The sequence below is a fragment of the Rhinolophus sinicus genome, linkage group LG02 (genome assembly GCF_036562045.2).
Source record: "Rhinolophus sinicus isolate RSC01 linkage group LG02, ASM3656204v1, whole genome shotgun sequence".
NCBI lineage: Eukaryota > Metazoa > Chordata > Mammalia > Chiroptera > Rhinolophidae > Rhinolophus > Rhinolophus sinicus.
In genome coordinates, this window is record NC_133752.1 from 142,709,659 (window position 1) to 142,733,403 (window position 23,745).

The window sequence follows — 23,745 nt, forward strand, 5'->3', positions numbered from 1 at the left end:
GCTTAACAAAGATGAAGAAAGAATATCTTTGGTAGAAATGGCTATGGATGGATATCTGGTGGAAGTATGTTTCCAGGAGACGCATTGGGTGGAACGCCCAGACATAGGAGAATGTGTGGTATGCTCGGAGAGAAATGAGAAGGCCAGTGTGACTCCCACGGGTGAGAGACGTAGTAGACTTGAGGTCACAAGTCACAGAAAATTATGGGGAAAATTGTGTGTGTGTGTAAGTGAGGTAGAGGGGGTGGGCAGAGATAGATCATACTGAAAGAGATGTGTCCCTGAAGAACTAGGGCACTCAGAGATTAGTCCACTTGTGACATAGAACAATTAGATTCAGGTAGCCAGGGTGAGTCATGTAGCTTCAGGGCACCCCTCTGAGTCCCAGCCTCAGTGGGGAGGAATGTCGTTCTTTACACCTTACCGATGGTGATCATGCCTTCCAGCCAATGATGAGCAGAGGGGTTCTGTAGAATCTCTGGGAATCAGCAGTGATATCAGCCTCAGGCTTAGCAACCACAGGAGCATCCCACAGGCAGCCAGCTTCTAGTAGCAGGTTTTTAGTCCTCCATTCCCAGGGGGACAAATAAAACCTCCCTCTCCAGCACAAAGTCTAGGGATTTTCTCATGGAATATGGATGCCTCTAAGAATGTACTCTCAATTATCTTGAGGAAAGGGATCCTTAGGAGGGAAAAGAAGCATTCTCGCTAGAGGAGAGATGAGGATTTGGTGAATTATCAAGTAAAAATAAGTACATACAATATTATTTGTATTCCAAACTAATGACAAATGACACAAGTTGTAGAATATGAAAGATGTTTCTAAGAGTGCTACAAATGTGCAAGCTGAGAGCAGTGTTCAGTGAATGGATCTGTTGAGCATTCTGTGATGCATGTAGTGCAATGTTTAAAGACATGTATAAATTTCTTTTCAGTGTAAGCTTCTCATTTATATGGAGCCTTCCCATCTTAAAAAATGCCGCCCTTATCTTGGTTGGAGGATAAGGTAAGGATACTAAAAACTGGGACATACAATTGTGGGTTCCCACTTTGAATTGCTGTCTTTCTATCCTGCTGAACTTCAACCAAGAATCTGCATGGAGCCAAATTCTTGGTTTGCACAATAGTTTATTCCGTACAATTTTTTTTATAATGAAAAGCACTTTTCTCGGGGAGTCCAGAATTATAGTGTTAAGGAACTTAACTGAGAAAAGCAAAACAACAGAGATAGATAGAAAGAGATAGAGTTAGAGATAGAGATAGAGATAGAGATAGAGATAGAGATAGAGGTATCACCCCTGTTAATTTTTGAAATGAGAAAAAAATGTACATAATAATTTTATAAAACATTTGTGGAATCAAGAATTCTGAATTAACCTAAAAACTTTATGTCCGAAATCTTTTCCTTCTCTATTTTTGTGTGTAACTTACTGTGGAGAAGAGAAAAGGCAACTGAGAAGGAAACTGAGAAGACATATTTAATATCTTTAATGTCAATTCCAATAAAAATTACGAAATTGTGTTACTTTGAAGCACATTTGCACTAGGAATTTGTGTCAGAAAGCGTTTAATCAAATAATTTCCCTCAAATAAGAAAGATTCTGCCTCTAAAATTAGGGCACTGAGACAAACTAGGAGCTGGGGGAGGAAAAGTTTTCATTATGAGTTACAAAGAAAGATTAGACAAAAACAATGGTTTGTGATTTTAATGCCAATCCATTGAAAGATGGCCTTATTCCAGTGCCGGGGTCCCAGAGAGAGAATCCGGGCACATCATTAGCCCAGGAGGCGCCTTTATGAAATTGCAACAGGGTGTCTTCTAGCCAAGCTGGCACAGCCTAGAGCAGAGCATATATCTTGGTTAGTGGAGTGTGGGGCAGATTTCCATATGCACGTATGCTCTGCTAGGCACCCGTGAATACAGACCTGAACATTACAGAACCCAGAAGTGGATGGGGAGAGAAATGCTCCTCCATCTTTACTAACAGTAGTGATTAGATCAAAGTCCTAATAGCCTCCACCGTAGCTCCAGTCCTGAGCACTGGCCATGAAAGTTTAAGAAATAAATGCCCAGGAACCCTGCCCTCCAAAAAAAGAAAAAGAAAAAAAAAGACTTTTATCTATAAAGTGTAGATGCTTATTAGGGTACACAAGAGGAAAGGGGATCTTGGCTACCAATTAACTTTTGTCATTTGTTACCATTTAGACTGACATTGAACTTCTAGATGTCAGAGGTAGTGTGGACTGCTGCTGCTAAGTATACGTTGCAGGATTGTAACCAAGTGTTACACTTTATATCTAAGACTCACAATCAAGGAAACATTTAAAAGAACAATTATTAGAGCTGTACAGGTGGGAGAAATGCGATTTCTTCTTGTCCTTATCAGCACAGAGTTGTGAGAATATTATTTCTTATGCTCAATTCTTTAAGAAAGTGAATCCAGAAGCTGCTAGAGACCAACTGCTGGGCTACACTCTCTAGAATGCCCCTTATTAGAAAAATAAGCATTTGCCTTTCTAATATGCCTCTATGTTTCTCCATCGGAGGAGAAAAAGATGAAGAAAGCATAGTAGTAGCAAGTACTTTTATTTTTAGTGTATATCATGTCGATGGAACGAGAGAATAGAAAAAGTTTGTTGAAAAACACACCAGGGGCATATCCACTGTGTGCCAGGCAGCATTATACAATGAGAATACAACAGTTGCTGGGCGACTGGCTCTACTTTACAGAGCTCTGTGATCTGGAGTAGCAGATAAAAGAGGCTTCCAAAGGTTGCACACTACATGCAAGGAAATATACTCCCTGCCTTAGATACATATGTGCTTTAATCCACAAACCACCCAACGAGAGGGACTTAGTCACACTCTTTTACAAAGAGCGAATTGAGGATGAGAGAACTATAAGTAACTTGTCCAGCATGCAAGAGATGGAGCTGTGATTCAAATCCAGTATACCTAACAACGGAGTTTTTCTTCATTGCTATCCTATAAGCTTGAAACTTCTCCTTTATCAACATTCTAATACTTGAGTTTACGTGTATATTATGACAATTACTGGTGCAAATTTTATTAAAAGCCTATGACTTAAAATGGAGGTTCCATTCACCAATTAACAAATTAATATAAAAACACACAGGATATTACATTTATCATTGCTTGACCTCTGTATAGCCACTATAAACGAACTTGTCAGAATATCATCCGAGTTCAAGTACTAAATTCTTAATTTTAAAAGTTAGATTTTAGAGCTAGAAAAGGATGTCTGAGGTGACATTCCAGCCTTTATTCATGTCAATGAATATAAATAATTCAGTGTTTTTAAAGGGCGAATCTGAGTTGAATTGGTGGTCAAAAAGTAAGTTTAGAACATGAAGTTTAACTTTGAAGCTCCTGCTTTTTTGGTTAATAAACCTAGGAGAGTTTCAAATGTGATCAGCAGTTCTTTGTTTTTACCAAAGCACAACCTTTAAAAAATCTCTTTAAGTGCCATATGAGTTTATTTTTTAATTACTTTTCATACATAACATTCTTTATAATGGCATTATTTAACATTTGAGTGCCAAAAGTATACCTTCTGTTGTGTGAAGAGAGGAAGGCATGATTGTTTTGGCTTCCAATCAACAATAAAGTGTGGGGGAGTATAACAGATGCTGAATATTTATTCGTGGATTCTGAGGTATTGCAGGAGGGTTGAGCCACGATATGACTGTCCTAGATAAACAGGCTGCATACTTACGTGCAAGGCACATTTCAAATGATATTTTCCCCACATCCTTTTCAGGATGAGAAAATGCAGAATCTGAAAACTAACACACAACTGTAGTAGAAAGACGTGATTCCAGGTATTGTATCATCATAGTTATTCTGTTTAATTTTCTGTGACACTTCTTCACTTATTACTGTTCCTCTTTATGCTACTTCAAAGCATTCATTTCTTTAGATTGCAGACCACAGTTCAAAAGAAGATGTCTTCTTATTTACAAAGAGCAAATGGATGGGGTGGAATTCTCTAATGCAGCAGCAGGTGGGATGTTTTACAAAATCTGAGTTTATAATAAAGGGAAAAATTTACTCCCTTTGATATATTTACACATCCTATTGAGACGAAGGAGCAAAATTATAGGGAATTTTGTACATTCCAAGTCCATCTTATTGAAGCAATGGAAACTAAGAGGTATTTGCTTGTATAATAAATTTCCATCGACTTCTAGAGTAGTCTCCCTTTAAACAATGTGGAATACTTGGGGCTTCTTTATGAAATGCCTGTCTTCCTCCATTACTCGTGTATCAATGTAGCAAGACCCACAGGACACTGATATATTTGATTTTAGCCAAGGTGCATGCAACTGAGAGGGGCTTTGTGGGAGTAGAGGCCCGACAGAATTCTTTATTGTAAAGAAGGAATTCTTAAGTGCCATGATTCAGCTGCTCTCCCTACCCATCCTTTCTCTATTTCTTTATTGTTGACTCAAATATTATAAAATGTAAATGGTGTAAGTTAAAAGTAAATTGCATTTTGAAGATTTGGTGGGGTTGTTTTCGTTTTCGTTTTTTTGTTTGTTTGTTTGTTTTTTGTAGTTTTTTTGGTTGTTGTTATGCCCTTTTGTTTTACATTTAATTAGCTACATATTTCATATGACACACACACTACAAACATATCTGAGCTTCAATGAGGCAAATTTTGAAGATAAGGTGTGAGATAGAAGAGGAGGATTCTAGGCTTATGCCTCTGGAGAATTTCTGATGAAGATAATGATGAAGAATTAAAATCTTATGTGTCATTTCACTGCAGTAACAGAATTGGGGACACAAAATCACCTGTTTTTACTTAGGAATGCATTTTACTGGGTTGATAATACAAGTGTTCCCATTCCATTGTTCATTGTCTGTGGAATACAACTTTCAAATACACGAATGGCTCCACCAAACTCACAGCCATTTGACAAATAATGGTGCAGAGTATTTTAAACAAGTATTGGAATTCCAAAACAACTAGAATAAAGCCTAGTTTTGAAAGGCCTAGGAAGCAATTTACTTAGCAGCAGCAAAACTTATTGCTCAGAAAAATAAAACTAATACTGCCAGCATGTAAAATTTTTGTGAGTAAAATGCTAAGATGCAGTATGATAAAACGAAAAGGTTCCACTTTTAAACAGTAAATAAATTAATGTATTGATGGTGTGTCACATCATGCTGAAAAGGTTGGATATAATAAACTGAAAAACAACAGCTTCTCTCTCCAGGTTGATGAGTCAACAGATTTCACCAATAAATGTCATGCTATAGCATTTGTAGGATTTGTAAATGATGTTGAAACTCAAGAAAACTTTTCTGCTGCAAAGAACTGCATGAAGCAAGCAAGGGCAAGATATATTTAAAGTTTTTAAACAAAAGATTTGTCTTGGAGGAACTAGTTTGGCATCTGTAGTGATAGGGCCCTTTTAATGATTGGCTTCAAGGAACAGTTCACCTCTTGTAAAATAATGTCATAACACATTGCTTCCTTCACAGACAGGTGCTACTGCCAAAAAATTTTAGAAATGAAATTTCTAAAAAATTCTGGATGATGCTACAAAAATGACTAATCTTATTAAACAATGACAATTCACTTGTGAATGGTTTAAAAATCTTGGAAAAACCTGGAAAAAAGCTAATTACTCTCCTGCTGCATACAAAAAGCTGGGAGTTTAGTAGAGGAATTCTTAACATGGTATTTAAGTTGAAAGGTAAATTGTAGATGTTGCTGAGTGTTTTGAAGATGAAAAATGGTTACAGAAACCTATCTGCTTAGCATATATATATGTATATATATATATCACATGAACCAGTTGAACAAGTCCCCATAGGCTCTTCAGGAAATGTTTTGACTTCAAGTGATGAGAGTCTTAGATTTAAAATAAAACAGAATATTTGAAAAATGATGTTTCAAAAGGAAATCTTGAAATGTTTACACTGCCACTTGGTCCTGAGAGTTAGGAAAGATATTGGTAGATCTCAAGTCTTATTGAAAACCAGAGGAACCAGTTAAAACTGAACTGAAATAGGCAAGGACAAGATATATTTAAAGTTTTTAAACAAAAGATTTGTCTTGGAGGAACTAGGTTGGCATCTGTAGTGATAGGGCCCTTTTAATGATTGGCTTTAAGGAACAGTTCACCTCTTGTAAAATAATGTATCTTCCCAACGACTCCATTTCATTATAAGTGCACACCAGGGTGACGACCCTTCCTTTGAATATTCTCAGTCTGAGAACTTGGAGAAAACAGGAAAAACTTTGTCAACTGTAGACTGTTCGTGCATTTAAGATGAAATGTACCAATCCGTCCCAAGACAAGTTCTCAATTTCTGTGAAAGGAGAGTAACTTGCCATTCACAGGAAAACACTGGACAATTTGCTGCAGTGTACAACCCTTAGAAGTGTGAGCAAGTTTTTCCCCGAAAAGTGTGACCGTGTTTCCCCGAAAATAAGACCTAGCTGTACAATCAGCTCTAAGGCATCTTTTGGAGCAAAAATTAATATAAGACCTGGTATTATATTTTATATTACATTATATTAATTATATTATATTATAATTATATGTATTATATTAATTATATTATATTATATTATAATTACATATATTATATTATATTATTATAAAACCTGGTCTTATATTGTAGCAAAATAAGACCAGGTCTTGTATTAATTTTTGCTCCAGAAGACGCATTAGGGCTGATTGTCCAGCTAGGTCTTATTTTCAGGGAAAAACAGTATTCTTAACAACAATCAAGTGTTAGGATAAAAATTATCTCATTTCAGTTGAAAATGAGATCTTTGTATACTTGTCTATGCAGCAAAAAACATGCTCGGGTTTCTTAATAGAGAGGTAAATTAATTTTTTTTGGTTTCAAAAATAGTGCTTTCTATATTTCTATGTGTGTGTTATAGAAGATATTTTAACACACACATGTGTGTGTGTATATATATATATACATATATATGCACCATATATACATTTTAAGAAAGGAACACTATTAGAATTGTAAGCTGTATTAAAATTGTAATAATATATACTGATAACAAAAGATGAACATAAGTCATGTTTGACTTCTGCAATTACAAGAGGTGCTCAAAGTGGTTACCATCAGCATCCAGACACTTCTGATTATGGTGAACTATTGGTTGAGCAACATTGACCAAAGTGTCCACTTGTATACATTTTTTGGCATATATATATATATATGTTATATATATGTTAATTGTATAATTTCTAGGTTTATATTTGAACCTGATTTTAAAAACTGTTTTTACAAAGTCTTGTAAAAAGTTTGGCCCAACATTATATTTTTAGTCATATTAATTTGGGAAAGGGTTTAGTAGATTAATTATTAACATTGCCAATTTTAATATTTCTGTTGTAAATAATATAAATTAAAATCAACCTTCAGTCTTTATTTAATTTAAATCTACCTTTAGAAATAGAAAATTGTATTTTGACTTAAGCCAGTTATTTCATAGAAATTTATGTTATTTTGTATTCTTTATGGAAAGAAAAAAGATGATCTATAAATAGCAAGCTATGTCTAAGTCTCTGATTTTTTTTCCTCAGGAAAAATAAACTACAAAAGTCATTTTTATTTTTTAATAGGGATAAAATAAATTTCTCTTCCATATCCCACATACCATATCTCACTAGTATCTCATATCTTGACATCTGTGATAAGACTTTTAAGGCTACTCAGATAACATTTTTAAAAATCAAATAGGATATCTAAAAAAAAGAAAAAAAGAAAAAAACCTAAAATTTTCTGTACCTATACTACTGACTTGCATTAAAATTTATATCTTCTGTGGGGAGAAAGTACACAAAAAGAATAGCCAAAATAAAAAATTCACAGAAAAATGACTATCCCTATACTAAATAGGACTCATTCATATACATATTAAATTTGCATTGTCCTGATTCTTCAAAGGGTGTCACAATGGGTTCAAAGTAGTAGAATATAGAATGTGTAATGTTGAAAAATATAAAGTCACAGAATAGAAAGAGGGGTAGAAGTGAATGGTCCAGCTAGACAATGCTAGAGCAAGTGTTTGCTGCAGAGATTAAAAGGAATTTTCTTTTAATTAAAATTTATTGGGGTGCCAATGGTTAGTAAAATTACATAGGTTTCAAGTATATAATTCTATAATACATCATCTATATATCACATTGTGTGTTCACCACCCAGAGACAGATCTCCTTCCATCACCATATATTTGACCACCTTTACCCTCTTCTACCATCCCTTCTTTCCCCTTACTCTCTGGTTACCACTAAACTATTGTCTGTGTCTATGAGTTTTTGGTTCTTTGTTTGTCTTGTTCCTTTGTTGCTTTCAGTTTTATATCCCACATATCAGCAAAGTCATATGGTTCGACTTTTTCTGTCTGACTTATTTTGCTTAGCATAATAATCTCAAGATCCATCCATGTTGTCACAAAAGGAATCTAAAATGCTCCATTAGCTCTATACTCAAGGTGAGTGCTGCAGTGTTAGCACTTTATCATGATTCAGATCTTTTTTCATAGCCATTAATTAATTAGTATAACTAAGCCTTTGGTGAAAGTAAGTTTAAAGAAATTAAACATATCAAACACCGTATTTCATCCAAATCTATTTATATCTGCGCCTCCCCAAGTTTTACAGTTTATAGAATGTTTGGGAGTTAAAAGGAGATCTTTGTAAATCATAACACATATAAAAGATGTAATTTTCACAATTACAAGCTAATGATATCAGTTACCAAAATTAGGGTAGCTATATTTCTAAATATATTCCACAGTTTGTTTGTTTTTTCTTTATGACATTGATAGAGTATACAGCCATTAATTTTTTGAAAATTAGCAGCAATGAGATTTGTTTTTTTGTTTGTTTGTTTGTTTTTTGTGGAGTCAATCAAACAGAAGTGAACTGAAAGGAGTAGTATAATGATGACATGTTCCCAAACTAGTTTGGTCTGTGGTTAGAGAGTGCATTAAAAAAAGAAATGTGATACATCTGGTGAATATAAAACTTAATGTGATTAATTAGGAAAAATAATCCTAACAGTATTAGTAATTCTTATATCCTGAATAATGAACACATATATGAACACAATTTCGCTTTGATGAGTTTAGAATGTAATACTTTCTTTCAAAGGAAAAATGAAAAGAAAAGCAAATAGATTTAACCATTATAAGATAGGGTCAAAGAGGTTTTAGCTGCAAAGTATTTTAGTTCTCCATTGGTCTTGATAATACTGATTACATTTCCTCAATTAAGATCTTTTTTTTTCCTGCAAAAAAATTTTAAAGATTGTTTAAATTAAAAATTTTCATTTAACTGTTAATGACTCTATAAAATATGATTGAATTTAGACAAATAACTCATTTATATTCTGAGGCAATAAGTGCAATAAGGATAATTGCAGATTGTAAAACCGCTTTCTTCAGTTCCACCATGTGGTTTCAATGTAAAAGATAGCCTTTGATTATCTTCTCCCCGGAAATGCCTCTTGCTCACATTTTCCCACATATTGTGCAGTTATAGAAGTATATAATCAGAGTAATATAATTTCTAACAAAACCTCTAACTTAAATTTGAAGTCAATTTATTTAGTTAGTTTAGAAAACTGATATTTCAGTATGGCATTCCATTCTCTATCTTCTTCCCAGAAGCCAGGTTAACTCACTACTGACCTATTGAAATGGGTATCTACTAGCGTAACAAACTGAACTCAGCTGAAACAAATTTTTTTTAATTGAAAAAAAAGATATATAACATTTTGTAAATTTAAAATGTACAGTGTATTACTTTGACACATTTATGTATATATAGCGTATTATGATTGCCATTGTAGTGATATTTGTCACATTACATAATTATAGTACAATATAATATCTATATTCATTATATTGTGCATTAGATCTCTATGTCTAGTATTCCCTACACACCATCAGTCTTATCCCACCACCTGTTATTCCCTGGTGACCACCATTTTACTCTATGTAAAACAGAATTCTTAATTTCTATACCAAACTCCTCTATTCACTTCTCTCAGTCTTTCCCAGTGGATAGTAAATGGCAACATTTTTTGGCTTAAGTCACCAAGGAGTCTTAATTGATTTCTCATTATTTGTTGCTCACCATGATAGCAAGTCCTATGGGTTCTGTCTCCAAAACATAATACTAATCTGATAACTTCTCCCTCTAACTTCTACTTTAGTCAAGCCACCATCATCTCTTGCCTCATAATTATAGTTGCCTTCTATATTCCCAACAGTCTATTTTTTCATAACAGTCAAAGTCATATTTTAAAAGATAACTATAATTATTTACTATATTAATTATATACCCCTGCTTACCAGCTTCTGGCATCTGACCCTGCTTAACTCTCTGACTTGATCTGATACTATGCCCCCCCACTCACTAGAAGGGCCTATCCCTAACGATCTGAAATTAGGTAACAATTTAATTATTCTCTATCTTATACACATAATAATATTTTTCATGGTACAATATTGTTATTCCTATGATTTTTTATTGCTTATTTATTTACTTAAGTCTTTATTTTTTTCTCCTGATTATTGATTGAGAAGAGCAGACAACTTGTCTTTTTATCACGACTTTACTCTAAACACTTACAACAGTATCAAATACAAAGTAAGTGTTCAATGAATAGTTCATAAATAAAGTATAAATGATTAAGGTATTTTTTTTTACCTCACTGACTAATTTCTGTTTCTCAGGATTGCATAACATAAAGTAATATAACGTAACGTAACGTAACATAGTATAACATAACATAAGTATGTTATTTTTTCTTTGTACTGGGTTAGTACATGCGCTCATGAACTAAGTCTTAAAATTAGAAATTTTGTAAGCTGTACTGCCCCCAAATTCTTAACCTTATTTCTATTTCTTTTAAGTACTTGTCATATTATAATACGATTTACTTATTTATTATGTTTTACTTTTTTGTCTGTCTTGCCCAATTATAATATATACTCCATATGGTTAGAAATTTTGTCTATTTGTTTACATGTGAAATATTTTGCCATTTGAAATACTATCTGGTACATAGTAGATGCTCAATAAATATGTGTTGCTAGATGAATTTTTGACAACCTTAATTTTCTAAGTTCTTGATAAACAAGGAGAATATTTCAAAGTTCATGAAAGAAAGAAATGGTTTCCTATATTTTCACCTTGATATTTCATTAAGAATGAAGAGTTAACATGTTATGCAATTTTTGAATAAAGATTTAAATGATGTAGGAAAAAGAGGCAGAACCCTTACATGTTTAACCTTTTTATTAATACATAAATTAGAATAGATTTATCCCAAAATGGTTTGAAAGATATATAGGCCCTCTAAATACTGTCTGAAAAAATTATGAACCTGTCCATTATAGTAAACTAAAGAAAGAAAACACAATTTCCTTTAACTGAAACTATATAATTTTCTTAAGCATGACCTTCTCCACTTGTAACCACTGAGGTACACAAGCTCATATGATGCTTTAATTTCATAGTATGTTGTTCCTTCAATGCCATATCTTGGTCAGAGCTATTTTAAGCATTACTTAAACTCTAATTTTAAAATTAGTCATATGCCAGCATTAGATCTGTTATTAGAAAATTAAGTTATGTACCTTGGCAGTGACAGTAAGAAAGCACATTTTAAAATTTTTAGTGGAATGTTGCTTGGTAAGCAATTTACTGGTACTATTATGAGTCATTTAATATTCATTAGCATTACCTGGAAAATACATCTAGACTTGTAATTAATAAATATTCATTTGTCACCTACTCTTTGCAAGGTTCTTTGTTAGGTACAGTAAGGTATGTACACAATTCACAAACCATGTTTCCTGCATTCCTGTAATTTGTAATCTGCAGTAATCACATGTCAATTTACCTAACTACAATAAAAGACAACACATAAATTGTTGCCCATTGGTGGTACAGAAAACAAGTTCTGTAAGCGCTCAGAAGAGGCATAGATAACCACTAGAAGAGGAAATAAAGGAGGTAAACTGAAAGCAGAAATACACAAAAGGGTCAAACTGATCAAAATTAACATAACTGAACTGTGAGCGGACTCATCTTGGCAAAAGTGCAGGGTTTACGCAGAAGAATGTGACAAAGGTAAGGATGGATGACTTGAATGATAGGCCAAGGACATTGGACCTTAAATACTTATCTGTTACATAATATTAGATACATTTGGGGGGTGGGGTATTATTGTGATACCATATGAAGAGTGGTTTGGAGAAGCAAGAGATTAAAAGCAGAAACTTGATATGAACTCATTAACTTCAGTGAAGGTGTGAAAGGCTGCAGTCTTACTTTTCCCAGCCAAGTGGGTTGTCTATAATAAAACACCTATCACTTCAGGGATTTTAAATTAGCAAGCCATCTGGCAGAAAACAAATTAATGAGGACAGCATTACTCATGAGGAAGGGCTTGGGTTTGACTCAGTAGGCTAAAAAGCATTGAGGATGATCTGTTGTTTTTTTTAAGTTAAAGTTTCAGTTCTTCTTAGAATATAATACCTCTAAGAGTCACATTTTAAAACAGATTTCTGTGTTGTGAAACCAAAAACATACATGCAAAGATGGGTAATTATGACTTAGATGTAGACCCCATTGATTAGTTCAGGTCTAGGTAGTACCATGTGAAGATTTCATCAGGTGTTCAGATTCATTCTCACCATAAGGCACCTGGCAAGGCCCAGTAGTGCACTATTAAAATTATTTTTTACTTCAATATCTTCTTAATGTGTCTCTTCTGATGATCCAGGCTCGTCACTGTTTAAGAAAAACAAAACCAAACCTAGTGTTGATGAGGGTGGAGGGATTCACTCACTGCTGCTGGGTAGAAAGGTGATTAACTTAGTCTTTCAGAAAAGCAATTTGGAAATAATGTTAAAAATAAGAAGTGTTTCTAACTTTTCACCTATTAGTCTCACTGTGGATTTGCCCATATAATAACAATAAAGTTAAAAAAAAAATCCTGATTGCTTAAGAATAGGTCAATAAACCATAGCAGATTTGTAGGATGAAATATTATTATCAATCTTATGACAGTTGGGCGGTTTGGGAGAGCCATTAGACAAGGAGTACAGGAGAAGAGGACTAGTTTATTTGAGCTTCATGTTCACAGTCTGAGATGTGGACTTTTTACTTCCCATTTACACAGCATAAATGCAGTCATAGATTTATATTTACAGAATATATATATATATATATATATAATTATATATAATATATGATACAAATATTATATAAAATAAATATAATATACATAATATATACCGAAGGTGCCAAAAAGAAATGTATACACATTCTAAGAAAAGAAAAAATCGTATTAAAAATATGCTGATGGTAATCACTTTGAGCATCTCTTGTAATTGCAGAAGTCAAATGTGACTTGTATTCATCTTTTGTTATCAGTATGCATTGAGTGTTACAATTTTCATACAGTTTTTTCCTTTCTTAAAATGTGTATACTTTTTTTGCTATATATATATATATATATATATATATATATATGTATGTATGTATATATCTATATATATACATATCATGTTTCCCTGAAAATAAGACCTAGCCAGACAATCAGCTCTAATGCGTCTTTTGGAGCAAAAATTAATATAAGATCCTGTCTTATTTTACTATAATATAAGACCCGGTCTATAATATAACATAATATAATATAACATAATATAATATATGATATAATATAATATAATAATACTGGGTCTCATATTAAATTTTGCTCCAAAAGACACATTAGAGCTGATTGTCCAGCTACATCTTATTTTTGGGGAAACATGGTATATATATCATACAACTTTAAACTTGTTTCACACTACCTGATGGTAATTCTTGGATGGTAGGCTTACAAGTAATATTTCTATATATTTTTGTAACATCCAAATTTTCTATGATGAATATATATAGGAAAACAAGCAATAAATGCTGCATTAAAAAAAAAAAACAAACAAAAAAACACTGGAGGAGGGACAACCAAGATGGCGCAGTAGGTAAATGCTGTGTTTACCTTCTCTCACAACCACATCAAATTACAACTAATCTATAAAACAACCATTATTGAGAATCGCCTAAAATCAAGGTAAACTGAAGCCTTTCAACTAAGGACGTGCAGAAGAAGCCACCTCCAGACTGGTAGGAAGGTCAGAGATGCCGAACAAGCTGGTCCCACACCCGGGTGTGACCATTAAAGATTAGGAGGGCTATTTCAGCTGTGACAGTCTCCCTATCCCCTGAAGAAGCGAGAGATACAAGCCCCACTCCAGCCCACGTTTCCAGTGCTGGGGAGAGAATTCACCATAATTTTTGGTTGTGAAAAACAGCGGAGATTGTGACTGAGTGGACTGAATGCAGCTGCACTCACAGGAACTCCTCTTAAAGAGACTGCACACAGACTTACCCACCAATGAAATCACTTGCACTGAGCTCCAGCACTGGGGCAGCAAGGAAAGGCAGGAGGGACAAATGGTAGGGAACTGAGTTATCTGGCTTCAGAGTGAGGGCTGGAGGGGCAGCTTTCTCCCAGACAGAGGACCGGGCAGAAGCCATTGTTTCTTTGTTAAAACTCCCCCCTTCCCTGTGAAAGAACATTGGCGGCCACTATTTCTGCCTCTCAGCTGTTTGTTCTTCACACCCTGGCAATATGAGACCCGGCCCCGCCCAACTTTCAGAAACACCTAGGCTGCTTTCAGTGGCCGCTTGCCTTGGCTCAAGCTGCACTTTTCTAGGGTCTCTCAAAGGTTCACAGAAACCAGACAAGCAGTATCTGGCTTGAGCGTGTCCTGTACCTCTGGCTGATCAGCCCTAAGCCGGCACTAGTGGCAGCCGGACTTGGTTCATGGCTTGGCCTCTCAAAGGCACTTCCAAGCACAGCACAGATGGCAGCCATCTGCGAATTTCTTTCTGGCTCCTGCTCGGTGGCCCCAGGTGGGGCACGGGCTGTGGCTGAAGTAGATCTACAGTGGATCCCCTCCAAGGTTGTCCTGGGGCTGGCGCCCCCAGTGGCCAGTTTCAAAACAAGCTGGAGCATCACCTAGCCGTCTCCAAGTACGACACACCCAAGGGGCAGATTGGGCAGGCACCAGAATCCTGCTGAGGCAGATCCTGCTCTGTAAGATCAGTTCCTGCACAACAACTCTCCCACTGTAGTCAAGGCCAGTCCTTACAACCAGTGAGTCCAAGGGTCAGTCCCTCACACTGATGTGCAATTATCAACTGAGGCTCAACTACAAGAGGAAGACACACACCACCCACACAAGGGACATACCTGGGGTCACGTGGCTCAGGTGACCAGAAAGACTGCAGCACTGAACCTCACAGTACACCTACTACATAAGGCCACTCTACTAAGACCAGAAGACATAGCAGTCCTACCTAATACATAGAAACAAACACAGGGAGGCAGCCAAAATGGGGAGACAAAGAAACATGCCCCAAATGATAGAACAAAACAAAGCTCCAGAAAAAGAACTAAGTGAAATAGATATAAGCTATCTATCAGATGCCGAGTTCCAAACACTGGTTATAAGAATGCTCAATGATCTCATAAAAATGGAGATGGAAACCATGAAAAAGAACTAGTCAGAAATAAAGGGTACAATCATGGAAACAAAGAATATATTACAGGGAATCAATAGTAGATTAGATGAAGCCGAGGATCTAACCAGTGATGTAGATGATAAGGTAACAGAAAACACCCAACCAGAACAGCAAAAAGAAAAAAGAATCCAAAACCTGAGGAGAGTGTAAGGGGCCTCTGGGACAATATGAAGCGTACCAACATTTGCATTACAGGGGTAGCAGAAGGAGGAGAGAGTAAGGAATTGAAAACCTATTTGAACCCTAACCTGGTGAAGAAAATGGACATACAAGCCCAAGAAGTACAAAGTCCCAAATAAGATAAACCCAAAGAGGCCCACACCAAGACACATCATAATTAAAATTCCAAAGTTAAATACAAAGAGAGAATCTTAAAAGCAGCAAGAGAAAAGAAGTTAGTTACCTGCAAGGGAGCTTCCATAAAACTGTCAGCTGATTTATCAACAGAAACTTTGCAGGCAAAAGGGAGTGGCAGGAAATACTCCTAGTGATGAAAAGCAACAACATACAACCAAGATTGCTCTACCCAGCAAGGCTGTCATTTAGAACTGAAGGACAGATAAGGAGCTTCCCAGACAAGAAAAAGCTGAAGGAGTTCATCGCCAGTATTACACGGACTCTTAGAGGGACTTCTTTAAGATGGGAGGGTGGTTAAAGACAGGTGAAAGGGGAAGGGATTAAGAAGTACAAATTGGTTGTTATACTGTAGTCATGGGGATGTAGGTTATAGCATAAGGAATATAGTAAACAATTTTGTAATAGCTAGATATCGTGCCAAATAGGTACTAGATCTATCAGGGTGATAGATGGGAACGGGGTTGGGGTCAGGGTGAAAAAGGTGAAGGCATTAAGAGATATAAATAGATAGTTAATACAGTATGGGGAATATAATCAACAATGTTGTAGAGATCATGTAAGGTGCCAGATGGGCACTGGACTTAACAGGGGGATCACGTCATAGACTGTGTAGATGCCTGGCCAATGTGCTATACACTTGAAGAGCTGAAGTAGAATAATATTGAATGCCAACTGTAACTAAATATATAGGTACATGTAGTCACGGGATGTGGAATACAACATAGGGAAGATAGTTGATGGTATTGTAACAGCTACATAAGATGTCAGAGGGGTAGTAGCTTGGGGTGGGTTATCACCTTATGAGGGGTTTAAATGTCTCCGTTGTTTTGTACACCTGAAACTAATTTTAAAAAAAACAAACAAACTGGAGATAAGTGACTCATACAGTTCTGCTCAATCCATTTTAATTTGGTACATAAAGCACAGCAATGTAGGACGTCTAATAATAAGCATCTTAACACAAATGACAGATGGACCTTTTTCCCAACACTAAAATTCTTCTTGGCTATCCAACTTACGTAATGTAAAACTCTTTTTACTGCAGCTGAATAATTGCACTTTGCTATTCTTTGTACTATTTGGCTACCTAAACACTTGAGTTAGTTGTTATGTGCAATCTGTTATATATACAATGATACTTGTTTTCCAAAGTTACATCATAATTGTCTTAGTTTGAGTCTCCCATAGATAGAACCTGAGATGCTAATTTTGGTACAGGTATTTTATTTGGAAGTCCATTCCAGAAAGCTGGAGAGAATAGGGAAAACATGACATGCGATAGGAAAAGCCAATAAAGGGCATATTCTTGAGGTCACAGCTGTAGGCAACAGGAGCTCAACTCAGCCACCAAGTTGTCTGATAAATAAACAGAATGCCTCCAGCATCCATACAGAGGACAGCTAGAATATTTATGCATCGGATCCCAACCCCTCCAGCATTAACACTCCTGCACCACCAGGCAATGACTACATATGAACTGAGTGAGCTTCTGCATCTTTGGTGACAATTATGAGGCAGAAATACAGCACAATGGGCAGCTCATGCTGGAGGAGGGGTGCTATCAGCATGCATGGAAAGGTCTACCATGACTGCAGCTGAAAGTAGGGGTGAGGTGAGAGATGTTTCAGGCCAGCAAAAGCTTCTGTTCTAACCTACACTTACACCATTCAGATCTACTTGTAACTCAATTATTCTTCAAGGTGGTAACCAACCACATTTAACAAGACTCAGTAATTAGGGTTACTGCTGCAGCCTTCCCTGAGGCCATAAATAACCTTCATTAGCTCCGTTCTCTACCACCCATTCTAGATTGTCCTTACCTTTCTTTGTCCAGCCCAGTAGTTAGTCTAGGTATTTGTCCTGTCAGATGATGGAGGTCTTCCTCCCTGCGGAGTCTAAGACTTTGGTTGCCTTTTTCTTATCAAGCCTGGCTGCTGAGAAATGCTCTATTAAGTCTTTATATTCCAGGTGGGTTGATTAAGACCTTTCTTCCTGAGGAGTCCAAACATTTGGCTGTTTTGCTCTTGTCAAGCTGTGGAAGATGCAATTTTCCTTTTACTCTTATCAGGAATAGAAGCTCCCAGAGATGTTTTAATAACTCTCCAAGTTTCTATTTTGATTATGTAGCAGTATGTCTAGCTGTTCTTGATAATCAGAATTAATTTTTCCCTCACCGGCAGGGTGTTTGCTTTGTCCACTAGACTACTGACATATAATACATCAAATGATCATGGGACTGTCGTAACTTCAATGTCCTTATTTCCCAAGACAGGAACACTTTCACACTGGACAATTTCAGTAAATATGTCCAGTGGTGAAATTGTTCCTGTCTTGGGAAATAAGGACTTCTAATTCAGCAGAAACTAAAGTTGTGGGGATGGAAAAGACATATGAGGTCTGACAATTAAGTTTGCGAACTCATCCTGGAAAAAGTGCTACAAACCTCATTGCTGAATATCACTAAGGTCACTGTCATGCAGGTTCTCAGCTCCCGCTCCCAGCACAAGAACTTAGGATCTGGTGAGGCCAAAAAGGAACACCAACGGAGCCATAGATAGGGGCGTCATACCACTATATTCTTTTTGGTGGCTGGGTTGGAGACAGAGGACGCAGGAGCCACAATCTGCCGTCCGCTTCTCTGCCAACCAACCAACCCCTTAGCATAGCCATGACAGTTATATTAGTGTCTAATGGCTCACTGGTTACAGCTGATGGCCTACTGGTCACAGCTGATGGCCATCTACTATCCGAGCCAGCACATTTCCACATGAGGTTGAGAGCTTGGAAACTGCTCTCCTGGCTCTGTCCCCCCAGTCACCTTCTAAGTATTCCCCTTGGGAAGCTATGCACTGACCCCAGCACCTAGTTCACCCTTCAAAGCAAGTTTGGGACTCTTTCTGTAATGGCCATCAGAGTTGTTATAGTACACTTGATGTCCTGAATGTCATCAAAATGTCTTCCTTTCAATATTTCCTTTATCTTTGGGTAAAGAAAAAAGTCATTGGAGGCCAGATCAGGTGAGTAGGGAGGGTGTTCCAACACAGTTATTTGCTTACTGGCTAAAAACTCCCTCACGGACAGTGCCGTGTGAGCTGGTGCATTGTCGTGATGCAAGAACCATGAATTGTTGACAAAAAGTTCAGGTCATCTAACTTTTCCATGCAGCCTTTTCAGCACTTCCAAATAGTAAACTTAGTGAACCATTTGTCCATTTGGTACAAATTCATAATGAATAATCCCTCTGATATCAAAAAAGGTTAGCAACATCATTTCAATAAGTTCATGAACTTACCATGTTTCCCCGAAAATAAGACCTAACCAGAAAATAAGCCCTAGCATGATTTTCCAGGATGACATCCCCTGAACACAAGCCCTAATGCATCTTTTGGAGTAAACCTTAATATAAGACCCGGACTTATTTGGGGGGAAACACAATAATTGTTAAACCTCGTATTTCTAAGTGGGTCTCTGGGAGTAATGGCAAAAGGCCTAATTCTATACTTATGCCTTGATTCTAGACCAAAGTATCATGACAATTTGGGGCACAACAGTATTGTGTCAGTGCTTTACCACGCGTCTTTCAAGGACTGGTAAAATGCTATCTTACCTATCAAGCTTTCGCTATTCTCTTTCCCACATCATTCTTCTGTATTCTACCACAAACCTCCCCATTACCTCAAGTTGCAATATTTATGTTTTTCTCCAAAAATCCGTAATTCCTTATTTATACCTCTGTAGTACCACTGCCTGTTACTGTTATTTGTGTATCCCAGTTATTTGTGCACCTGTGGCTCAGTCTTTGATCATTGTTGCATTTAAGGAAGCATTCGTCTTATGCCTCCTCTTTTTCATCTGATTTTATATTGTAAACACCAAAAAAACAAGTGCCTCCTCTCAGGGGAGTTTGTGGAGAAACAAAGGCCAACCTCCCCTACTAGAACATTAACTCCTTGAGGATGAGAAAACCATGTCTGGTTGATATGTGTTGTCCTCAGAACAGTGTTTGACACATATTAGGGAGTCTGTAAATAAATTAGTGAATGAGTTATGCACATGCTATTTATCTCACAGTGGTATTGAGATAAGAAAAGAATAAGAAATTTAAAAATACATGTTACAAAAGAATTATTATTATTATTTTACTATGATCACCTGGTTTGTTTTATTGACAAAGAGGTATATATAGAGTAACTAATGGGAGCACGATTGTTGAGACCTGAAATTAAGAAGAACACTCTCCTTTCTGCATACTTGTCCTCTGGGGTAAAAAATGTAATGGTTATTGGTTATAAGAGGAGAAGGATATAGATGAGAGAGTACAGCAATAAAGAGACCATGTGTGTGCTGGGATGGCCAAGAGCCACGACTACACAAAGAATGCAGACACCTGTCTCACTTCCACATAGATACTGGTAAATATAGAGACATATATTATTGTATCTTTTACTTTTTCTATACTTTTTGTCCCATTCTGCTGGCTTCTATCATCCAAAGAGGAAGGCAAATAGATGGGGTCTGAATAAATCATCTTCAAATTTCAACCAGACCCACATAAACTGATTTCTGGATCTTTTGAGCTATTAAAGCACGCATAAATTTTCTGTGAAGCTAGGATCCTTTTACATTTATTGCAGGTTGAGTTGCATTTTTGGGTTATTAATTAATTATCTGCTTACCCTCAGGGTCATGATTCATCACTTCACAAGTTCAGGGTGGTTGGGTCAAATGTAATGGGACTGAATATAATGCTAGTAACTCTCTGTTCCTTTCTTATAACTGGAGTCCATTCTAGAGGTTTCTGAGTAGATCTTTATAGCATTAGCTGATCTTCTCTCCAAGTGTAATTGTGGAAGATTGACATTACCTATACACTTCTTCTTTTTTTTTGGAAGATCTTAACTTCGATGATCTGTCATTTACTAATTCTCTTTTGTATCCCATGGTATTCTAAGAAAATATATTTCCTTTATATTAGTGCTAATTGCATAGAATTTGTTACAGTATTAATTAAACTATCAGATATTTCTATAATAACTAATATGGTATAGTCTAGAAACAGTTCTTAAGGCTTAGATAGAATGATTAAGCAAGAAAGAGATGATCTTCACTAATATGGAAACTTCCTAGGGGAGAGAAAACAAAACAAGAAAATAATCAAATGCATGAAATAATTATAAGTTGTGATTGATGCTATAAAAGAAATAAATAGTGGTTAAAATAGAAAATAACAGGGAAGGAGGCAACTGTGAAGGGGTTCAGCTTTAGATAAAGCCATTGAGGAATACTATTTGGATCAGGTGACATTTAAACTGACAACAAAATAAAAAAATGAGTCATTTGAAGAGTCAAGAGGGAAAATGTTGGAGTATATTGAGAGTCTAGAGACAGGGAGAAAGCACAGGAGGAGAATATAGAGAAAGAAGCAGGAAAGAGATCATATATACAGGGCATTGTTCATTATGGGGATGAATTTTAGTCTTGTTATGAGTGAAAGAAAATGATTATAGAATTTTAAACACTAGCATGATTATATCATATTTCAAGGAGGTGACCCTTAAGTATAGAGAGTATAGCAGAGATGGAGTCAAGGAATGAAAAGGAGAAAGCAGCTAGGAAGCTGCTTTCATGGTTGAAGAAAGCAATGAAAGTTTGCTGAACAAGGATGGTGACAGTGTAAACAAGAGGCTCCTAGAATATATTTGTAGGGAGAAATGATAGACTTTACTAACTATATGAAAATTAGAAGGAAATAAATTTTAACTTGTGATGAGTAATAATTTTGTCTTTATATGACCGATTGCATTATTGTTCAAAATTATGTTCTTAAGAAGATTTTACTTTCCTGTTTCATTAGCGTCAGTATTGATCATATCACTTGCTTTGAGAAGTGAAATATGAAGGGAAGTAACATATGCTGCTTCTGAGCAGAAACCTAAATAGCCGGCTTATGGCTCTGTCAATCTCTTTCCCTCTGTCAGAACAGTGTATCCTATATAGGAGCTCTCCTCTTGTCTAAATCCTGAAATGAAAAATAATTGTGGGTCAGAGCCACAGCTGATGCAAAAATATATGTCATGTGAATGGGAAATAAGCTACAGAGATTTGAGGGTTGTTTACTACTATAGCATACTTAGTGACTGATAAAATGTGCAACTATTTAAATCTCACATTTTAAGTATTTTGTCACACTCAATTATATCTATAAGTTGATGTTTTCCTGTTCCTATTAGTTATTGCATATCTCCAAGAAAAGTTTGGAAGATCAATACATCTATTTTGTTCTAAAATTTTTCCAGTATCCAATTTATCAGTATCTGCATATCTAATTCATCATAATCCTTATCATTCTTTCTTTGCTTTGTTCTATGGCACCGAGAAGAGAACATATAGACTATTGTGATTTAGAGTATAAGAATAAATTGAATTCTTCTGGCAACGTACAATCATTTAGAAGAATTCACTGACACCATATTCCTTTCAATGTCACATAATTTAACTGTTATGTCCTTCACCTTTCTCCACTCACTCCTCTTAAAAGGTATGAGAAATTGGGTTTGAAGGGGCTCAGAATACACTACTAACCTAAAATGTGCCACTTTGGCATCACAATTATTTTGAGCTGAAGGCAATTAAGGAGCAGCAAAATGTAGAAAAAGCTCTTTGATCTTCCCCTATAACATAAATTTCCCTTTGGGAAGGTGCTCTTCCTCCCTTTGCCCATATCAGGAGGAGGAAAACAACCCTTACCTTGGCGACAGAAACTTGGCATCAAATGAGTCTGCACAAACTAAAATACTAAAATAATGCGTCTCTTCTCTTTGTTTCACCCATATATTTATCTTCCCACCATTTATAGCTCCTAGAAGCCCAGACTCCTTTTCCTTTGTTTTGTCACTTCTCCACAAATTTATCAGCCTTTGTTAAGATGCTTAAGATGGCATATAAGCTTCAAATTTTAACCACACTTTGGAGTTTTTCATCACTGAGTTCTCCTTTGTGTGTGTGTTGCATTTGTACGTAAACTCTGTTTTTTGCTTTTTTTTCTCTCTTGTTAATCTTTTGTCCGTCTAATTTGCAAAATGCAGCCATAGAACTTAAGGTGGTAGAGGAAAAAGGTTTTTTCTCTCCTCTATACATTCAAATGTAACATAGAGCATTATTATTAACAGGTTATGCCTCATATCAGACACGATTCTTGTGTACTCATGAGTTAGAGATATGTCTTTTTATCCTTGAGCATTTTACTTATATCTGATTGATGAAATCAATCAGTAGAATTCTGAAGTATATGAGGAGAGATCTGAAAGATGAAACAAATTCTAAATCACCAGTTTTACATTACAGAATGAAGCTTTAAGAGTTGAACAAGATAATTCTTTTTAGTGATGTGTTATTAACTAATGAAATAAATGATAATTCAAAAGATTATTACCTGGAAAGCACCACAGGAATTTGATCTTTAATATTAATGCATTAATGCTTGGCTACCCAGTAAGTGTTTAAGAGGTAAGACTTACTGATACATTGCTTCTGGTCTGGCTACACAAATAACTCTTGTTAGAGCTATACACACATAGATCTAAAAAAAAAAAAGTTAATTGACGTAGGAATTTTCCTTTAATGTATTTCTTTCTATAGTTTCCCAATATTCTCTTTTCTTGATCATTCTAGTTTTTTTATTACTATTTTCTTTCATCACAAAAGAACATAAACATTTTCCTTTAGACA

General features: G+C 35.8%; 1 long non-coding RNA gene across 1 annotated transcript; it reads right to left on the reverse strand.

Moving 5' to 3' along the window:
• Positions 1 to 1,550: 1,550 nt before the first annotated feature.
• Positions 1,551 to 23,596, reverse strand: LOC141568595 (uncharacterized). Its single transcript, XR_012491758.1, has 2 exons — positions 23,535 to 23,596; positions 1,551 to 1,838 (listed from the first exon to the last, which is right to left on the reverse strand). It is a non-coding gene; the product is annotated as an uncharacterized LOC141568595 (long non-coding RNA).
• Positions 23,597 to 23,745: the final 149 nt, after the last annotated feature.